Raw genomic sequence first — 17,234 nt, 5'->3', positions numbered from 1 at the left:
CAAGAACAATCACCGAGAATAATTCATATTCCGAGCGCGCTGCAAATATCCAGCGCCGATTTACGGTCCTCTCTCTTGTTCTGGACCGGTATTTAGTTACTTTCAGAAATAATTGGATTTCGATTGTGAGAGAAAAAGGTAAGTCATTATCCGGGGCTGGTACGTCATTACCGCTGCCTTTTAGAGTCAGTATAAATCGTAATTGGGGATATGTAGGCGCTATCGGGGCATCGGCCTGCTCTAACGCTTCAATACGGGAGCGAGCCCTTTAGTTCCCAGAGAGTCGGGGTTCTGAGTCGCGACACCTGTATGCATTATTTTGTCGTATAAATCGTGCGCGATTCAGTGGCGGGCGGAGGTTTATTGAACCTCGTATCGTGATGGTGAAAATATCCCATAACCTCGTAATTTTTAGCGAGTCGTTTGCATTTCCTGCAGGAGTTCGTGAGCCCCCGCTGCTCATAATTAATTCAATTCAAATCACATCGCCCACGAGTCTTCCAATTTATCTAGGGCTGCTGGTCCTTATATGGCAACGATTGTTCCCAGTTAAGATCGTTCTCACAATGTGGGTTCATGGCAGCGACAAAATGGCTTTTCAATTTATTTCGAAATTGTTTAATTATTTTGATACGTAATACTTAAATCAAAAAGCGAGCCTATATGGTAATATAAGCAATAAATTAATTTAATAGCCTATTATTTATTGCTAACATTACTCAGCCATAATTGAGTCGTCACAAATTTAACTTTAAGATAAAAATGCGGTATCTAATGGCGTCCATATCCAGCACATGCAGGAAATGGTATGTGTTAATTTATATTTCCAACGGGGCATAAATCAGTCCACAATTGCATAGACTAGACTACAACACGCCGGCGTAACTAGTAGCTGTATTAGCACACAATAAACATTATCTGGAAAGAATCTCCGTGTTTGTGGCCGCGGTCCTAAAATGTCTATTTTCCACGCCGCCAATGGAAATGTCGTTGGGTTTGGACAAACGGGTGCGCGAGCTCAGAACGCGGCCTGAGGTCGAGGGGAAAGGGGGAGGTCTAATGAGGCGCGCCCAGCCTGCGCGGGCGCTGCCCTTCTTGCGCACATACACTGTGTACGGTATGAATAATCGATGCCTTCCTTATACCTACACCCAATATCATAAATTAACCAAAACGGTCAACTTTAGGAAACTTTTCGACGTGCGTGCTACGATATTCAAATAAACCCGGAAGTCGAGCATAAATCAAGATTAGTGAAGATTTCTACGGCTGACACAAACCACACATGCACATAAATAACTTTATTTTACCTTCGCATAATGTGACAAAACTGCCATTTCATTTACTTTCACTTTACCTGGGAAGTGATACATTTAAAATCAAAACCTAAGAATTAATGACACGAAGAAAATTAATGACATTTATATTTTGTTTTATGTAATACGTGTCAAATCAATAAAAACAATTAGTTGAGTTATTTATGTATTGGAAGTTAGCATCGATCGCTTCAGCGATTTAAAAGAGCGCATTAACATTATTACAGCCACCCTTTTCTAACCCGTAGGCAGTTCAGCTAATAAATATTAGCAAAATAGGCACTTGGTCTGCGCAATAGTAACGCACTTGCTTTTAAACGAATTGCTTCGCATAACAATAAAAACGCCTATAGGCCGTTTCACACATTCTAATGTGCCCAATGCTCCTTCATTTGTCGGCTAGCACGCAAAGGAAATATTTTCCCAAATCCATACAGCCTTAAGGATCTCATAAAGCAGTCGTTTTCCCCACGCTAAAGTATGGAAGTGAGATTTATATTGGGGACTTCGGTCTCGAGCCGGGGGCTTTGGTATGATGAATTGACACTTTTTCAGTCCGCCTACAAATTTCAACTGAACATTATACGCACACTGAATGAACAATGAGAGGTAAGAGTTGCCAGTTATGGCTTCCAAACTTTTAATGTCTCCAATGAGGTAGGGCGGCCATAAATATCGCGGTTCGTGAGATTAGTCGTTCTTTCTCAAAGTTACTTACGTGAAAACCTCCAAGCACTGTTGGGTAATTAAGTTTAACTTTTTAATTATTCTTAACAACGTTTGAGAAGTTGTAGAGGAAGCGGAGTTACGTGATAAACACGTAGATTGGGTTATAAAAATAGTTTTTTCTTTAAAAGGAATAATTGAGAAAATTGTGTTTAGCTGTTTAAATTCATTATGTAGTTTGAGAACAAGGTAACGTGTAGGGCAGGTACAAAGGGTACAAAAAGTATAAACATTATAAACACGCCGCATTGCATCGCCCCCCGTCACGGAATCTTCGCTTACATTTTTGCATAACAAATACGACTATGATTTCTTACCCCGTCTTATCGCGGACTACTAACTAGAAATGCTTTAGTTTGTCGCAATAAAGCTACGTTGAACTCTCGAAACTAAATTTATTCTATTTTTTTTTTGTTTCGAAAATAATTTACAGACTTCTCCACTAAAATTTTAGTCGGCCCTATTCGTTTCGGGTTTTTATTTCTATATTTACGATTCAACATTTTTGAATGAAGTATCTGTACTTCTCGCTCACGTCGTTTTATCCTAAGTGGGCCTTTATGCGGGGGTGGGAGTGGTGAGAACATATTTAATTAAATAGGTTAAGTCGATTTACAGTTCGTTGACGGTACAACGACTAAAAAATTATAGGAATTTTTATCCGTTACTGCTTTACGTTTTAACTCAATAAAAAAATAGTGAATACTCACCATTAAACCGCGAATAGAAAATAAAAACACGACGGAATCGATACACAAGAATTACGATGACTTCATTCACTCGATGAGGCTTTAGGCAATCGTCTAAATTATAATAATAAGCGGGCGTGAGCCGGCCGATGGCTTGTCTTAATAAAGCTATTATAAATATCTTATTCTTCGTGCGACGAGCAACACTAAAATGCCAAAGGGTTACCAGCTGTATTTTATTAGGACATAAATTTTACATTGACGTAATATGCTACTTAGCACTGTCTTCAGTTAATTAATATTCCACGTATAAGTACACTTTAGATAGTGTGTTCTATTAAAACGATCGTCAGTAATTGTGTAGTCTGTTACTGAATTCGTATTTATAGTACTTCAATTGATATGCGTCAGCGATTCATATGCATCAAATCAGCTATAAAGCGCTCGAGCTAAATTTAATATAATAATTTTATCCATTTAGCTCTTCAACAGGGAAGAAGACTACAAAAAAGATGGAAGAATTTTTGCAAGAAAGAAGGAGACGACTTTGCTAGAAGTCAACCCCCTTTAGGAATACTATTGTTGCCTCTCATGATTGTCAAGGCTTTATGTCCTTTGGTTATATTATAAGATATACGTGGCAGAGAGGAATACGCATACATTGAGATTTAAAACACACAAATGTAAAACAAACATGGCGTAGGAATCCGCCAAGCAAATATTCGAGCGCGGGCAGTGATTTAAGTGTACGGAACCGCGAACTAACAATAGTGGCCGCCGCCGTATGAATAAAACGTATACAAATTTAATCAAAGGGAAATCTATTAGTAAAATGAGAAGTACGGAAGGGGCGCACCTATACATATTCAACGAGGCTCTGCATCACGACAAGGCGATTTATACGGTTGCTCCTGAGTTCCTTACTTTTACCTCAGCCATATGTAAAACTGTCGCAAACTAAATAGAGCCTAGATATCTATATTTTTTGTAGGTAATAGGACAATAATAACATGGCAGTCAGACAATTGTATAAGATATGTATTAATCTAGAGTATTTTATTTAGATAAAATAGATATATTTAAGATCATTGTGATTCTGTAACAATGCCAGTGGAATGATCCATTATTTATTACAGTACGAAGATTTCAAGATGGTTAGAAAGTCCATTGAAAACAAAAATATTTTACAATATTTTCAGAAATCAAATACATACAAGACATCTCTTCTATATGCTAGCCATTTTGTGACTATAAACTCGATCAGATCGTCACTATAGCTGTTTATTTGTGTTTTTTCCAAAGAATTTTAAGACATAGATGTAATGAGAAGCAAACAAGACACTTGAACAAGATAAGCATCTTTGTAATTAACATATTAGAAGCACTTGATATGTTCTTCACTTCAATATATTTATGGGAAACGTTATACATGTAGGCTCCACGCTATCGCTGAACTCGGGACAGGTGCCGACGCGAATGCATGAACATTGCGTAGTTTGAATGTGTGCTTTTATTTCATGGAATAAAACATCAGCAATGGATACCAAATCTACCAAAGTTTGGCAAACTGTTAGCGGATAGTGTGGAGCCGGTATTAAACATAATTAAAATGAAAATTGCGAGTAGAACACCTACACTATTTATATCTGTCACAGAAGGAAAAAGAGGAAATTCTAAGCAATTAATTAATCTAAAACAAAATAGATTTTATCGAGTGTAAAAACAGTAGTAAATATTTCGCATACTGTTTCAGAAATGGGCAAAATATACATAGTATTTAGTCCACTGTTCGTATAAGGCTGCTTCGCTAATGATTTTGCCATCGCATTGTTTTGCATTTTATAATGGGTAGGGTAGTATTGTTTGCATTTTATAACATATTTATGGGATTGTTTCAATATTTGATATTTATCTATATATGTATATAAATATATGTAATAGATTATAGTATCGATAACACAAGTTTCGAATTTACTTGGGGGCTAAATTCTGTGTGATTCGTATCTATATAATATATTTATTTTATCATCCCATTCACTTATTGATTGATAGTTTGAAATATCAAGTGAATTTTTATTTACTTTTGTATAATGTAATTTACAATTTGTACACATAGTAATAATAAGATTTGTAAATTACATTGTATGTTATGTACAGACGAAATTAAAAAATAAAAGTTCCGAAGTGAGCTCGTTAAGATGTCTGCCTAGCTTGGTGCATGGTGCAGCACAAGTTTCCTTTAAAGTATTAATCAAGTTCATGTCACATTCTGCCGGCATTTTTTTATTACGCAAGCACATCTGCCCTTTGTATATAAGTATATACTTTTAAATAAATCAAGTAATACTTTTTTTAAATTCTATTGTACTACTTCTGGGCATCAGGTATCAATATCATGAAATTGCTTAAGGTGCACTTTACCAATTTTCGATGTTTATTCTCAATAGTCTTAAAAAAGTAGTACGAGTAGGTAGTAAAAAATAATCTGAAATTCAAAAAAGAACTAAAATTGAGATTGTGTTCTAAATATTAACTTTGCCGTTGTTTTTAATATATAATAATTAAATACCTGCACCTAACTGAATTAAAAAAAAACTAATGTTAATTTCTTCACCGCGTTTGTCAAAGGGAAGAAAAAAGTTGCTTGTTTTTTTCGAAGTTTTCACTTCCAATACCTACTTATTTGATGCAATAAATTCGTATTTAATATTTGTAATAAATAAATTGTGTTTAATATTTCTGTGTTATGTTAAAGTTAGAGCCCAGTAAAATAGAGCCCTTACGTCAAAGTTGAATCAAAACAGATGGTATCGATCCAAACGACTTTATCTAGTCACGAGAAGGCCACAGTTATATTTACCCTTAGGCATAGCAGACCACGGGCTAACGAACTGTGGTTTACAAACAGAAATTGAACTATTTACATTACCTATGAAAATATATTATATTTTTAAATTTATTTTATCGACGACAGCTACATACACATTTAAGGCATATGCGGGTTGCTTATTCAAAGCTGGAGTTTGCTTTCAGAATCTCTGCGGAACAAAAAGCCAGGTTCTTCAATGTATCCTACCGGTGCTCACCTGAAGGGATCAACCCTGGGTATTCACTAGAGAATTGATTATGAAACTGAAGGTCGCCTAGAGAGCAATAGAGAGAAAATTGGTAGGAGTTTAACTGATGGACCGCAAAACAAATGAATGCCTTCGATAACAAAGAAAAGTAGCAGATGTGAAGAAACGAGTGGCTCACCTAAAATGGAAATGGACTGGACATGTTGCCCGAAAGGAAGAGAAGTAGAAGACGAGGTGCAAGCGGCTTCTCGAATAGAAACCTTGGGATCTAAAACATTATAAGAATGAGATAGCCGATCCGATTGCATCCAGAGAGCGCAATGTCAGAAGAAATGGAAAAAGTTGAAAGAACACCAAGATAAAGGAAAAAGGCTAAAGAAAAATAAAAAGATATACCCATAATACCTACGTTTAGTAACTCAAATATCTTTTGACAGTTCGAATTTCAAGCAACAGAGCAAAGGAAGCAGCTGCTCATAGCTCATACGGCCGTGTCAAAGCCCTTTACCCAGCCAATTTAAATCATCCTCCGTTCGTAAATACATGTGAGGATTTTAAAAGCTTCCTTTTTTATGGGGTAAATATAGTTGCGTGCGCCAAGCGGTAAACTAGAGCGGGATCGATGTCCCAATTGGGAGCGTTGCCGACCGCCGACAGAAAAACTGCTGCCGTCTTCGAAATTTATATGGCACGAAGATAATTCCGTTTAAAAATAGTGCAATCCACTTTTTCATTTGCTCATACGAGGGCGACTATTGCTTTTAGTTGGCAATGCATGGGGGGCTACTGATAGTATTAATTTTAAAACAATTATTTCGTTTTGTATGACGTTTATTTTTTAATAAATTAATTTTAGATCAATAAATCTATCCTGTCAATAATCTACAGAATTTAAAAATTCATTATTCACTTCAAAAGCAATTGAAACGAAAAATCTAATTACGAAACAATACGGCGAAGCGAAACATAGGCGCATAGACATATTTGAATATCCGCGCGCAGATCGTTCGACGCCTCTGCCATTGTTGTCTATGCCCAGTCCTGCCCAGTATGGACTTAATTAAGGCCAGAATAGGTGGAAAGATCTAGAGGAATTTAGAGGAGCTATGCAAATAGCGGGTACTGGTACTGCGTTATTGTTAAATCTATGGGCCTTAGGGAATGGCCGCTTTGAATCGTGATGGAGTGTTGGGATTTATTTGGCGTCGTTTATGTTCTGTGAAAATAGTATATAGTAGTATATGTAGCTATTGAGTAAAATCCCCTTTTTTTCAATCTGTCTTAGTCCTCCCAAATACATATATATCAATTGCTGGTCATAACTAGATGTTCTTCTTCAGTGCCATCTTTTAATTTCGGTAAGTGCTTCGCGTACTTTTTTTATAATCTTAAACATTTCCACGTTATTTAATTTACTTTCATTCAACGCATTTCTCATCTCTCTCTCTCTCGTTTAAATACTAAACTATTACACGTACATAACTAAATTAATTAACGCTGCAATATCCTCACCACAAACTGGGCAATACAAACTTGTACAACATTGCAAACCGCCTCTTCACGGGGGTCTTATGGCCGTAAAGCCAACAAGAACATCACGAGGACCATGAAGCAGTTATATTAATACCTTACATTGGAAGTTAGAGGAATTCGGCTACTGGGAAATCAGGCAATCTAATTGAATTGGCCATTCGATCTTTAGGTAATACTAGCGCACCGTCCCGGTTATGCATGGGTAAAAGTATAATAATTATACACCTAAACCTTCCTCGGGAATCGTGCTATTTATTGGTGAAAATCGCATGAAAAGCCGTATGATTGTTTTAAGTTCTTCGCGAACACACACAGATACATAGACACGGCAAAGGACTTTGTTTTATAATATTTCAAGATGACAAAGTTGAATAGTTGTCTCCTTGTTATAATAATAAAAGACAAGTTTAATTTTTTTTCACAGATATTTTAAAAGCAATGAATGATAAAAACAATTCATTAAGTACTAGACATTTATAATCAAATTACTTTTAATAAAGATAACAAATCAAAGAAAAGGAGACCTATCATGTAGTTCGATCGGTCAGACACATGAAGTCCGACCACAGAGCCAGAACGAATAATTCGAAAGTATTTACTTTCTCAGATGAAAAAATAAAATCAATACAGATTACGAGGTACATTCACATACAAAGTTTTGGTAATTAAAATAAAACTTGGTAATCTTTGCAGGTCGTATACTCGATAAGACATATCGTGAGAAATACAAAATAGCAGTTATAAACAAAGAGGCAGAGGTCTTACTTACAGCGGAGCGAGAAAGTAGAATAATGTGTAAATTTTGTGTTGCGTCAATATTCTGTCTAAGGCAAAGATTCATTTTGAAATGAAACTTTCGCAGACACTATTTTCATAAATATTACTTTCACAATTTTATACCTATTATTTTAAGTACGATGATTAGCATCTAAAAAAATAAAAATACAACATTTTCTGTCGTTTTTTAACTAGTTCTGAACCAAAAATGAATTCATTTTATATAGATATTAGGCGTAAAATTGTCTAGCTTGCAATATGTATGTATATTTAATTGTTTATATAAATCATATTTCAACGAACACTATGCAAGAAAGATTGTTTCTAATTCCAACATAAATAAAACCGAAGCCCTAAACGGTATAACTGTTCACTTGAAAACAACTATAAACCATTATTGTCGATAAACACGCCACCTGTTTTAAAACCCGACAAATCGGTAAAATACATAAATAATTTATCAATTTAACGATGCTCAAAATTTAGGATTAGTTGTCCGTTTCATGTTAAAACTTCATATAATTTATTTTTCTCGAAAAAATGCCTGTAAGTAAAATAAAATAAGGTCAAATTACTTGATCCAAATCTGAGGAGGTCTGTATCTAATATATAAATCTATAATGTCTATCTTACAGTAATATGTTTCAACTCCAAAATTTTTATAACAATGCCAAAAAGCAATATTTTTATTTAAAGGTAACAATACATGGCGTAAAATCAACCTATATATGTATATACTCGTAATTACCCCATCGCAACCGTATATATTAATTTTATCCATAGGTGACCTGCCCCTTTAAAAAATAAATAAAAATCGAGTTTATCAGTTGTTGTCTCAGTGTATCAATTAATGCTTAATAATTGTATTTACTGAGACGATTACGACAATAACTCGTAATTAAAATGGTTTATACTAGTCCAGTGTTACACTAGGCAAGTTTTTCCTATGCTGAATACTACGATACTATAAAACTGTACGATGCGAGTGAAAAGCGACAGCGATATATCGCTAGACCTTGTCATATTTTTTTCTATAATAAGTAAATGTATAATATATAAAAAATAAGTTCATTTTTATAGTGTATTCAATCACATTATTTACGTTTTGTTAATAAATAAAAAAAATCTCAAGAAATTCATAAAATTACACTTTATTTATATTGATGATGTGATGATTAAAATAGTGAGGTAAAAGAGGTACAGTAACAAATTTATACAGAATGTAGTTTATATTTTCTATTGACATTTAATTAATAGGATTTATTTTATTTCAATACAAAATACTACAGTGCCATGCTACGGCGTAGCAGCTATATCGTAGCGTCTACATCTACGACGATGCGCGAAGCCTACAAAAGTAATTCTTCCATTTACTTTCCCAATATTATAACACTTTATTGTTATTTGTAGAAGTGGCGCAGAATAAGAAAAAACCCTGGCTAAATCAATAAGTACATACAATATTTTAAAAGACAAAATCATGTTAACTGCCTAAAAATAATTACAAAAATTTAAAATAATAACCAATGCTTCAGAGTCATAGTCAACGTTTTTATTCCAAAATTAGTTCTTCCATTTAATTCCACTTTTTCACGTCAAATTTTATATTTAGTAGGTACTTAATTTTTCAAAAAGCCACATACTATTTTAATTACATTTTGATAACCCGCGTCGCCCTTAACATGGACCACGTTAGATGAGCCCGCGGAGTTACTGCAGGGATATAAATTAAATGCTTACGTTTCGCCCCGCTCCGCTCCGCTAGTTTAATTAAGCGTCTCCTTTGTCTGCATGTGCGTAAAGACATCCACAACCCTGTTGTTCAGACCAATACACAGCGACTGCGCAAATAAAACTGAGGATAATGAACTGATTACAATACAAGGTGCAAAATTTGCTTACGATAAAGGAAATGTCTCGGGATTAGTATAAGTTACGGCTGAGTAAATTTATTTACCAATATAATTTACATTAAAGCGAATGTTTTGGATGTTTTGTAATTAGTAATGAATATCACTGTAATTCTTTTCTTTTTGCGTATCGCGTATATTCTATAATAATGGAGGTTATTAAAATAAAAGACCGTCTATCAACAGTTATCCAATCCAAAACTAATTACATTGTTCTATTTATGAATATGTAGTATTTTTTTAAGGAGAAAAAAAGAAGTTGAATAACTTAATAAAGATAATCTTTTCACATGTTTTATTTTGGACAAATAATTTTGGTAAAGACTGTTGACCCGTATGATATACATCCATGTAAACATAACCCTGCAAACAAGTACGAAAAAACATGCTACCTAATCTGCCTAATACACTGCGTGGCAAAAAATTCGCAACACCGTTAATTTAGACAGGCAGTGTACGAACAAGAGCGTGAAATTAAATTTCGTGTCGCTCCCGATTAATTTTTCCGGAGAAATTCGCTCATGTGTCCGTTTCCTGTCATTTAATCTGGAATTCTGGAAGCTTATTTATGGACGCTGAAAAATGAATTGCAAACTTCACAGAATTCTAAATCTTGTTGGTATGCAACATTAGAATGATATTTGTAAACAGTTCAAAGAACTCACCAACGACGTACAGCATTTAAAACTATGTAACTTTACTTACAGTTTAACTTCTCCAACACCGTTAACTTTAAATGGTTACAAAAACATCATATTTTTTCACTAGGTACCAAAACGCACAAGCATTCTACGACGGGACTATTTGAAAACTAAAAAACTTAAGCCGTTGATCGTCCGGTTCTTTTGCAGGTACAAAAGTTTTTTATCAAACGGTCGTGACTTTCTCTGGAACAATGGTATAAAAAAACTCCTATTTTTATTGTTATTTTGAACGGAACAAAACGAACTTTCTCCTTGCACTGTAAACTGTTGCATCATTGGATTGGATAAAATTTGCTTTTTAACTTAGTTGTCAGTACAACACTGATCGAGCTATCCGATCGACTTGACAATCGTGACGGTACTGAAAAACGGTATTCTTTTATCCAGAAATCTCTTAACGAGGTCAGTTTAGGCAAACTTTTGTGATGTGATTTTTTTGTTCAGTTGTTGGGGTCCATATGAGTTCGTATATTGTGCCCTTGCGACGCGACGCCAGGAATGTCGCGGTTAAAGGGTTGAGTCGTTCCCTCGTACCAGAAATGCGCAGGAGTGAGCGTGATAGAAATATTTTAATGATATCTCTACAGTTGGAACCGAGAACACGTTTGGAGAATAATTTGAATACCGAAATGCAGATGGCTTCTTTTATGTGAGAGGCTTTGGGAACGCCGCCGAACAACAAGTTAATTAAGGTTTGCCCATCAATTAAATATTGATCTCGATTGTTGCATTTTGCAGATTAAGTTGTGTTCGTGATTTATGTTTTAATTATTATGCTTTGTTAATTAAGCTATCCAAGGACGTTTGGTTTAAAGTAAACAACTGAATATCACACAGATAAGGAAAAAGACATCATTAATATACTTCAACTCGAAATGAAATAGTACGTAAAGCCTCCAAAGTCTCATGCCATGAATCATAGAGGATATAACTCCACGCCATAAACCTGAGAGCGATCGAGCAATTGAGTAAAATCCGGCACATTTTGTATCTGGGACGATGCATTCGCTCAACGAACGGATTCACTGAGCGAAACACCAAAATTTATTGGGTTAGTAGTTGCTGTAGGTCGATAAAACTAACCACCGACAGAAAAAGGTCGTAACTCAATAAATTTGATCGGAAAAAATACGACTCTCGCGGAATGACACAGAGTAAAATTTAGCTCGATGGGGAAGGACGGTTGGATGACTGAAAACAGCAATGCGCAGTGCAATTTTGTGATATCTTTTTCACTCGCTCAATGGCGGCGCTAGACGACATACGGATGTTATACTGTTGAATTAGCATATTTATTACTAGTTACATAAGAAAATAAATTTATCTTAGCCCATTGGGCCCGGGCCATATTCTCTATTTTTCTCTGGGAAGATATTCTGCTTCCGACTATTGGCGCGGTCGGGGTTTAGTAAATAGATACCTATAGTGCAAGCAGACAGTCATTATTTTATGGGATAAGTAAGTATCTCTGCCTTATCTGAGCATTTTCCCGGTTTCTTCTTCAGCCATTAAGCATAGGAGCCCAGGGTCCGATTTCCTAGTCAAGTACGTAGCGTATAAATTTGAACAAAAAAATAAAATCAAAGTCGTATACCTACTTATCCAATTTTGATTTTAATGGGAGGGTTACAATGTGTATTCAAACTTTCCTACTTTAAATATTTTTAAAGTCTATGATTAGACATGAGCATTAGCTCATTAGTTTAGTAAGAGTTACTTTGTTGTTTTGAAAATTCTCTCAATTCTCACATAAAGATACCAATTTTATAAACAGCTGAGCGGCTAGCTATTGGTAGGTACTAGGGAGGGTGAAGTCTCATTCTATGAAAGGACAAAGTCATCTCTGTAATTTTTATAAATTGCTCATTTCTTAGAATTGTAAATAAATTCAGTATGTATTTCATAGATTTTTTTCCCTTTCATTAAAATTTTGATAGGACCTGACCTATTTTCTGAACATGTGTCAAAATATATTCTAAAAAAATAAAAAGTATATTTCTGATACCCATAATAAATTAAAGAACGCTTTTTTAAGTTTCCAATCAAGATACCTACTACTGTTTCCATGTCATACTCAAACAGCTTTCATTGAAAATGGTTCTTACCTGAAACAAAAAAAAGAAAAATTAAAATTCAGCTTTTAACAAGTAACGCAAGTGCCGTTCAAGTCCATCATTATAAATAGGTAGCTACCTGCCCTCGGCACATAGCTCGCACATACACACGCCTCTGACAAAACCGGTCTCGGTCGCCGCCGGCATACAAATGTACTCCCGGTCGACACATTCTCTGTCTTTCATCGGCGCCAAAACATCACATAAATCTACCTCGCTCGCACACCCGCGCCAACTTCACGGTAATGCGCGCGCCGGCCAATCAACACGCGGCATTCCATCGCCATATTGAATCACGCTACCGCGATGCCCTCTGTCTGAACTAATGCGAAAGTCACGTCAGAGCATTTTCCCTATTGTTTTTGTAAGTTTTCATAGTTTATGCTGATTTTCAAAGCTTTTTTATATTAAATTCAGTGTTTTAAGAGGTGAATTGTCAGTAGTAGTAAAAGTTATGTTGAAATTGGTTGAATTTAAGTGAAAAGGACAAATGTTTTGGAAGGACGCCGAGTGAAATCACCTAAAGCTATGTTCAGTCGGTACAGTGCTTTTTCTAAACAATTTTCTTTTTTCTTCATCCTTCATGAATATTGTACGCGTTCAAATATTTTCTTCAATTATTTATTTTACATTTCAATTTGTTTTAAATAAATATTAGGTACATTTATTTGTCATATTTATTAAAACCAAATCTCATTGAAATTTACTAAATAATGAAAAATATTAAATTAAAACTATAAATGACAAAAGATTAATTTGTATTATTGTAAAAAGATCAAAATACCTATAATAAATTAGTAACTAGAAAAAATTTCATTATACTTCTGCAAAATCTGGTAGGTATTTATAAGAATAATTCAAAGTTTCTTTTATTTTAATGATAATTTAAAGAATATCCTGTAACAGAAAATAATATTACAAATATAACATAAAATTTATGTTTATTTTAAGTAGTAATAGGCATTTTTTTGGTCGGAATCGTTTTGCGACGGCCGATTTATCCGACGTCCGACGGCGCATGCGCGCTGATAATAAACCAGCATTTTAAATTCAGTATTTTCTATTGGATAATAAATAAATAAAAATGTAATGTTTATTGTATAATTTCTACAAATTGGTTATAAAGCAGTTTAGCCACTGACATTAATTCAGACGTGACAAAACTATAAATAAATTTTCAAATGCATAGGTAAATTAAACGATTGATTAATGACATGAGTTCGGATTTCTAAATAAGTGATGTTAGTAACTGTGAGGCAGGTATTTAACTGAAAATTTAAAAGCTTTATATCGTTTAGTATTCAGTAATGTCTCTACAAAAATGTATATTCAGTACTTCTATTTTGAGAGCAGTGGGTCACTATGGAGTATTAAAAAATTATAAGTTTTTTTAATAGCTCAATATTAGTTATTGTTAATTAAAAAAAAATGGAATACCGAAGTAAAAATTGCAACAAATATCAAGTTTTAAATTGTCTTTCTATTCAAACACAGGAGTATTAAACGTTAAAGACCGGAATAACAAAAACAATTTTTCTCAGCTCATTTTATTCAAGTCGACGCTCTAAAAGTCGGGATTCCGAAGTCAAAGACGGAGATAGATAAAACTGGGAACTCTTGGCGGGATATTGTGAAAGTTGAACGTTGAGCTGAACGAGTCTGAATCCTAAATAGGACACTGATGCATTGCTGCATCTGCATAGGAAAAAACTTTAAAGACCCAGTGAAAAACGCGTGCCGTTTCACATTGTTTATTTTACCATTTTTAGTTTAAAATTTACCGTTGATTTGCAATGCTTTTCTGGTTTTTCGTTACGTATGTTGCGTATTATTTCTGCAACGTTTTTGGATAGTTATTTAAAAAATATATATTTTATTACTCTGCATTAAGAGTACCTATCTTGAATTGTATTTAAAAGGAGAAAATAATTTAAATTTTCTGCGTCTAAATCAACTATTCCAAAAACTACATTAGGTTTTGAAAAATACTAGCTTTCTCCCCTTCCGATTTAATACAATAAAAGGTATAGTTACCTTTTACCGAACATAACAAGACAATAAATCTAAAAATATTTACTTGCAAACTATTTACTATCTACGAACGCAATGCTTGCATTACACAGATAAAATACGCTGCCAAGTCTCAAGGCAAAAGAGAGCAACGAATGGCAAGATTTAGGGGCGAAATTTTGGAAGTCAGCCGGCGTTGGCTGGCATTAATCACGCAATGGAAATGTCCTGAAGCGCACTTGACTCAGAAATAGTACCATTTTTATATGCCACTTGACGTATAGTACCAATGAAATGGATAGACAAAGTTGGAGCGTATGTTGTTCTGTAAATTTATTTGGCTTGCTTTGATTGTGTCTATCAATTTATGATGTTATAAAATATCTTTCTAAATTATTTATTAATGTCAATACTAAAGTGTTAGTTTAATAAAAAATGTTGTTGAAAAATTTATTTTGTATTCGATTGTAGAATTTGATAATTAATAAAATATTTGTCTTTGCCATCAATTTATGATATGAAAACAAATCTATGACAAAAATTCTGTCACTTAAAATTTCATCTAATATTTTACTAACACATATTTCATCAACTGTTAATGTTTGCTTGTATAAACCGAAAGCATAATTTATAAAATTAAACAAATGGGCCGGACCTAAGCCTACTTAAACAAATTTACAGCGTTTCCTGTGAAGGTGACCCAAATTACCATGAAAAAAGTTTAACAGCCCTTTATTTCAGAACAAACAGAGGCTTGGTGGGAATCCCGTGTAATCCCCCCACTTATCACGCGTGCAAAATGCAAATTCGGCCGTACCACGCAGAATTATCGTAAAACGGACGGGATAGGCACGTCATGGAAATTATCAAAGTTTCCATTGATATTTACACAGGGTGTAAACCCGAGGTTCGCATCTTAAGGTTTAAGAGTAATGTAAGATCGCTAAGTTTAATTTGCTAAATATTCAAATGATTACATATGATATAAATTTATCGCAAGTTTCAGTAGGCAATGATAATTTATAAATTTAAATTGGTGTAGGATGATACAAAAGTTCAGGAACCTGATACAAAAATTCAGGAAATTTAAAAAAGAATTCACGAGGAATCTAGTGTGCACATGCAGTGTTAGACATGTTCTATTCTTGCTTAATTTTGTTTTGTATCAAAAATTAATATATAATATTAAAATAACAAGTATGCACGATAAATTGACAGCTGATTACTTAAAATTTAATGAACACTGATCTGGATCCAGAAACCCATTATTGCTAAAATACGCGATTGAATAAACTAACAATGCTACATTTTTTATCATTCACCATTAAAATCAATCATTTTCCATCTTCACGTATTACCTACGTTTACCGTAATTGTCTACTTTAAGTAAAAAGCCGACGTTTAATTGAATGAAGGGGGAACCTTTGACGTGTTTCGACGCCATATCACTTGCTTTTCAATACCTCTACACATTATTGATTAGGCTCCAAGAAAAACTTGGCACGAAGGCCTATGTGCTCAATGTGCGCGCGTTATGGGGTAATTATGTGAGTTTTACTTCAGTATTTCAATGGGGTTTGTCGTTTTGCTGTTCTCAAGAAAAGAAAGCACGGTTTCGTTAGAACAAACATTGACGTTTTTTATTTGAATTGTTTTTTTTTCTTCCATGTAGCGTCGTATATTAAATAGTAAATGATCACAATTGAATAATTTATACACCATATCTACACATTATTATAATTATACGTCCATAATCTTCGGCACGTGTCTATAAGTATAAAAATATTGGGTATAAAATAATTTAACTAAACGGCTGACAGTGCGATAAATACTTTTTAAAAATCATGCGTGGAATCGAACCCAGAACTTGCCAAACAAAGCACTTTACCTGTTAAATCATAATTACATCCTAAGCTACATTCCGAAGGCATTAATTCGGTCGCTAATCTTCGCCATTTTAGCCGAGCTATGGTCTGCCGAATCCCGAAGCTTAGCGCCTGTTTGTTGCCTTAATACGCTTTTAACACCTGCGTTTTCAAGTTATGCAATGTCAGATTGGTTCCCGCTTCGACTGATGTTTCGCCCCTGTTCGTATTTAAGAAGAGGAAATAATGCGATATGAGCAAACTTGGCGCGTTGGGGAAAATCTGTTCCTTATAATATTTTTATTCAAATTACTTTTAAATAATATACCGAAAATTTATAAATAACATGAATATAAACAATGTTATTTCGTCCACGTGGACGTTTTATAAATTCACTTCATTCAATTTCCATTATTAATTGACAGGTGGAAGTTAAGAAATAGTTTACTGAAATATACTATTATGCTCATAGCAAATTTTACTTATTTTTATAATTTTTTTTCTTGCATATAG

At 34.2% G+C, this 17,234-nt stretch overlaps 1 protein-coding gene and 1 long non-coding RNA gene across 4 annotated transcripts in view; one reads left to right on the top strand and one right to left on the bottom strand.

The window, feature by feature from the left end:
- The window catches only part of LOC128672435 (homeotic protein ultrabithorax), a 131,653-nt gene that overhangs the window by 53,546 nt on the left and 60,873 nt on the right, over positions 1-17,234 (bottom strand). The gene's annotated exons all lie outside the window — the stretch shown is intronic.
- The window catches only part of LOC128672436 (uncharacterized), a 65,001-nt gene continuing 60,912 nt past the window's right edge, over positions 13,146-17,234 (top strand). Inside the window, exon 1 of one of the 2 annotated variants that reach the window (XR_008404967.2) lies at positions 13,146-13,385. This is a non-coding gene — a long non-coding RNA (uncharacterized LOC128672436). The remainder of the gene's footprint in view (positions 13,386-17,234) is intronic. The other variant, XR_008404966.2, reaches the window with a different exon arrangement.

The sequence above is a fragment of the Plodia interpunctella genome, chromosome 9 (assembly GCF_027563975.2).
Source record: "Plodia interpunctella isolate USDA-ARS_2022_Savannah chromosome 9, ilPloInte3.2, whole genome shotgun sequence".
NCBI classification, from domain to species: domain Eukaryota; kingdom Metazoa; phylum Arthropoda; class Insecta; order Lepidoptera; family Pyralidae; genus Plodia; species Plodia interpunctella.
The sequence above is the reverse complement of the archived record's forward strand: the minus strand, read 5'-3'. Positions and strand labels throughout refer to the sequence as shown.